Source organism: Euphorbia lathyris, chromosome 1 (genome assembly GCF_963576675.1).
Source record: "Euphorbia lathyris chromosome 1, ddEupLath1.1, whole genome shotgun sequence".
NCBI classification, from domain to species: domain Eukaryota; kingdom Viridiplantae; phylum Streptophyta; class Magnoliopsida; order Malpighiales; family Euphorbiaceae; genus Euphorbia; species Euphorbia lathyris.
The window spans coordinates 38,654,915-38,660,268 of NC_088910.1; the positions used below are offsets into that span (position 1 = coordinate 38,654,915).

The 5,354-nt window shown below is 35.5% G+C and overlaps 1 non-coding gene across 1 annotated transcript; it reads left to right on the forward strand.

The window, feature by feature from the left end:
• Window positions 1-201: 201 nt before the first annotated feature.
• On the forward strand, window positions 202-308 carry LOC136215963 (small nucleolar RNA R71). The gene has a single exon (XR_010682964.1). It is a non-coding gene; the product is annotated as a small nucleolar RNA R71 (small nucleolar RNA).
• Window positions 309-5,354: the final 5,046 nt, after the last annotated feature.

A 5,354-nucleotide genomic window follows, 5' to 3' on the forward strand; every position in this document is an offset into this window, starting at 1 on the left:
GTTGAGGATGATGGTTTCGCTACTGGTATGTGTCCACGTTCCGCGGGCCACATACTGCTGTTGATTGCCATTTCCTCCAAAAGTTCTCTTGCTTGGGCAGATGTTTTCTTCATGAATAACCCTCCAGACATAGCGTCCAATGAACCTCTAGTTGTAGGATTTAGTCCATTATAAAATGTTTGCATTAAAAGTTCAGCGGGCAATTGGTGGTGTGGGCATAAACGTTGAAGTTCTTTAAAACGTTCCCAAGCCTCATAAAGAGTTTCATTATCATTTTGAGAAAAAGATGTTAACTCTTTAATGACTCTTGCGGTTTTTGCTAAAGGAAAATTTTTTGATAAAAATGCTTGGGCTAATTGCTCCCAAGTCTCAATTGATGCGGCTGGCATAGAAGTTAACCACTCTTTGGCTCGATCCTTCAAAGTAAAAGGAAAAAGGCGAAGATTGATTGCTTCTGCAGTCATATTTGGTATTTTAAAAGTGTCACAAATTTCTAAGAAATTTGTCAAATGGGTATTAGGATTTTCGTTAGGTAACCCGTAAAACGTTACATTATTTTGCAACATATTAAGCAACGCAGGCTTAATTTCAAATTGGTTTGCATTAATTTGGGGTCTAACTATACTGTTTGTTACACCGGCCACTCCTGGCCTAGCGTAATCCATAAGTGTGGCCATAACTTCTGGCTCGGTAATTTTAGTTTTTATTGGGGTTTGGTTTTTCTTTTTCTTTTCTTTCTTGTTCTTTTTAAGAGTTCTTTCAATTTCTGGGTCAATAGGATCTGGTGACGTGCCCGAACTTCGAGAACTGCGCATGAACTTGAAATTTCACACGAACAGAAACTACCTATAAAACAGAATTTGAAAAATAAATATGTTAGTAATTGAAAATAAATAAAATATAAAAGTTTGAATAAGTAAGAATAAACCTAGATTCGTAATAAAACACGAAAAATTTAAAATTTTGTCAAAAATTTTGGCATTCCACGGCAACGGCGCCAAAAACTTGTTGAGCGATTTCCGCAAGTGCACGGTTTCGCTTGTAGTAATAAAAGATATCGATCCCACAGGGAACGTTTTTTAACAAAACTTATTTACAATCGGTTAAATTTACTTTTAAGGTTTATAATATGGAAAAATCGTTTAATCGGTTTTGGTTTTGAAATTGCTAGAATGAGAATTAGATTAGAATGTGAAGACGTTAGAAAATATCTGATTAATAATGAATTTGCAAAACAGGAACGTTTTAGTACTTTAGAAAAGTAAACAAGTATTTTTGTTTGCATTAAGCAAAGAAAACAACTTTAAACTTTGTACGAATTATAAAGATGAAATAAATGACGGAACCTCTAATTAATAGGCTTTGAACGCGACAAAACCCTTATCCGGGATAATTGCCCTTAATCAAATTAAAACTCTACCGAGATAATAATTTGCTTAAGTGTTCAACAAAGTTTCCTTGTAAAGATTTTGAATTGAACTACGTTTTAATGAAAACACCAGCAGTCACTTTAGTGGATTGGTTACCATAAGTGCTGCATAAAAATCTATCGAATAGAACGGACTTTATTAGATGAAATATAAATTGATACAAGTTTACAGAGAACATGGAGCATTGAATTCTTCAACGGCGTGCAAGTGAACGAGTTGTCAATCCTTTCCTTGGGTTTCGTTAGAGTTTGTCAGGCTCAGGGGTGAATCCTCTACTCAATCTTCTCGCTGAATCTTCGTAATAGAGACTGGATCGGTCCACTACCAAAATGTAAACTAAACTAGAACAATGTCTAAACGCTACTGAATTTGTTATTATTTTGTAAATAATGTGTGTACATCATATTGCTTTTGAACAGAAATGAAATCTAACTTCTGAATCATTTGATTCGGAATTTCTGCATAAATTCTACACTAATCTCTTTCTTCTACGCATATAACATTATATCATTATTTTTTTCAACTCTCCATCAACTCTTTATTTATAGATGTTGAAGAGTCTTGATTGAAGTGTCGTGTCCGTTGTGAAGGATCGTGTCCACTACGAAAGAACGTCTTTATCCACCCGAACGATTGCGTTTCGTCGAAAACGAAAGTGTGTAACTAGGCTTCTAAAACCTCCTGCTCGTACCGAGAATTATTAAATTCTCTACCGAGAATGGGGGAGCATCAATTGTACTTCGGACGAAGGGAAAAAAGGCTGAAGGACGCGTGTCGCGACCGTGAATGGGGGGGCCACGGTCGCGGCTCGGAGCTTTTTCAGTTTTTTAGCTCTTGTTCGTGTCTTCAACTTGGCGTTATTAATTTTCGTCGTCTTCGACTCCTTTTGTAGGGCTTTTCTTCTATTTTTGAGCTCTTTTTACTCCTATTTGGATTTTACCAAATATTTATGTACCTTGCACAAAAGAAACATATTCGAGAGTAAAAGTATTCTAAATGGTTATAAATATCATAAATTCGTAGCAATATTGATGTAATTATTGATGATATTTTAGGTATATTTTGGGCTTAACAATCCTCCACTCGTTGAGATGTTCTTCAAAGAATTAAAATCTAACTACAAACTGTCTGGAATTTAAAGCTGAAAATAGAATTTGAAAGTGTCTGCTAAATAAAACTGTGTTATCTTCCGAAGAACTGAGTTAATCTGCCTATTTATAGTCGTAGGCAGCAAACCTAGGTCTCCCGGGGGTACAAACGTCTTTTCCCGCATTAAATAGGTGTTACAAGACCTAAATTTCGAGTTTCCAGCTGGGGAGAGGCGTATCGTCTCATCGAGACAGAGGCTGTCTCGTCGAGACGAGTGGCTGTCTCGTCGAGACAGGCCTGTGTCTCGACGAGACAGACAACCAAATGGGCAAAAGGGCCGGGTTTTTTCTCCGTTTTGGTCCCTGGGCTTCCGAATTCCGCTCTAATGGTCCTTGATAAATCCCAAAAGTGCTCCGACGGTCCCTGAATTGTCCGAAATTGCTCTTAAAGGCTCGGGTCTGGTTCGGGAAGCTCAAATAGGCCTAAAAACACCTGAAAACACAGAAAACGCCATAAATACTCGAAATTACTTATTTTAACTAAAAGCTAACAAAATGATAACAAAACTAAAAGAAAACAGAGCAAAAATGAACTAGAAGGGGTTAAAAAAACCTTATACAAATGGGAGCTATCATGTACCAAAATAAAAATTTTACTATTTTTTTGAAATCTCTATACAAAAATTCTTTTTCATGTTTATTAATCTATTTTGCATTTTTTCAAAGTTTAAAAAATATATATATACATATTTAATAAAAAAAAGTCATGCACTTCGGACAAAATTAAACAGATTTAAAATAATAATAAAAAGTCATGCACTTGACCAAAAATAAACAATTTTAATAATGATTTTTTTTATTAAATATGCAAAAAAAACTGGAGTTGCATCGGTTCTGGTATAACCTCGGGTCACTCCAATCCATTGGACATCCAACGAACCAGTACAACTCAAACCAGACTTATAGCCAATTCTTAGTTCGACTGGTCCAACCGGCTAGTCCGGTCCCAGTTTTATAACATTGGTTGGAAGGGTTTTTAGATTACGCATTACTTTAGTGTTTCCTTTTTTTTTAGTATTCGCTTCCATGGTTGATCCCTTTTTTGTGGTTTATCTTCAACAGATGACTACTACTTACGCTCAAGTTGGTTCATATATGTTCTTCAAGGTCAATGATGGAAGGTTTTCTTTTAAATAATCCATGTCCTTAAATCATAATTTTAAAGGTTTATATTCCTATTTCATTTTGGTTTCTTGATGGAATATTGTACTTGTATTACCATTTAGATCAATAAGATTTTATCTTTACCCGCCAAACACACAAATGCCCAAATTGGTGATATTTGCATGTTCTTGCGCTTAGTGTGATTTTAAAGGTATAATAATATCAATAATTGTTAAGATATTTATGATTGTATTTTAGATTAAATAGACTCAATGTATAGGATTAGTTCTATCCCTTAAAAATAGGATCTAATCCTTTAAAAATAAGATCTAGAAGTTACTTGTATAAATGTGTATATAAGGACATCTTGTAATCAATAAAAAGTAAGTTAAGTTTTACCAATTTCATTATTGCACATAGCTTATCTTTTACTCCCTCCTCTTTTCACGGCAACAACATTGATTTTCCCCTTAAAACTAAGCTTTTTTAGGCTTATTTTCAAGAAACTTCTACATACAAATATCACATTCACCAAGGAGCACAGTCTATTTTCCTCTTTTTCGATACACTTTATATCACAGTGGAGTAAAGACTTTTTATCTTCTCCGATCAATTTTGGCTCTCATTTTCTGATCGTTTTTTCCGACGTTCAAATTTAGTCTTAACTTCGTGTTTTTACCGATTCACGAAGGTCTTTGTTTTCTCTCTTTGTCCGTACTCTCTTCATTTTAATCGACAAATCGCTATTATTTTCTACCTAATCCATGGCAAACATTAGTCAGTTTGAGCATTTAGACTTCGAAATCAACTTTGATTCTTCATCAGAATCATCCGTGGAGAAATCAACTCTGATTATTCCACAACCGTCGTCGGTGGTCCAGGCTTCCGCATCACCAGTACTATCTGGTCATCACACTCATTCATCTGGCGGTCATTCGGTCAACCGTCTAACCACACCTCCTCCTTTTAGATCTGTGTTCCAATATGTTTCTGATGATTACAACTATTAGCTCCAACTTACTACTGCCGATAGTCCTAGTGTTAGTCTCGTAACTTCTCCTCTCACCGGACTTAACTATGTTTCCTGGAACCGTGCTATGATTTTGGCTTTATCAAGTAAGGAGAAACTCAACTTTGTTGTTTATGATGATTTTACACATGATAAGCACTCTCCGGAATATCCACAGTGGAAACATGCTGATTCCATGGTAATCTCCTGGATTTTAAACTCTATTTTAAGAGATTTAGTGGAAGCGTTTTTTTTTCACCTCATCTACTCGAAATCTCTGGATATAGCTTGAACAACGCTTTGGTGAGTCCAATGGACCGATGTTGTATCAACTGAAACGTGAAATTAGTGATTTCAGGCAAGGAACCATGTATGTTGCCATATATTTCACTAAACTTAAAAGACTGTGGGATGAATTAGCTTTTTTATGTCCAAATGTTATCTGTAGCTATGAAGCATCTAGATTATGCACTTGTTTTGCTACGAAAAATGCATGTGATTCTCATAATACCGACCAACTAGTTCAGTTCCTTATAGGACTTAAGGATGACTTTGCTAATGTTCGTCACCGGTTGTTGTTATTGGATCCACTGCCTACAATACACAAGGCCTATTCTATGGTTCATACTATTGAGAAGCAACGAGATATTCATATTGATATCT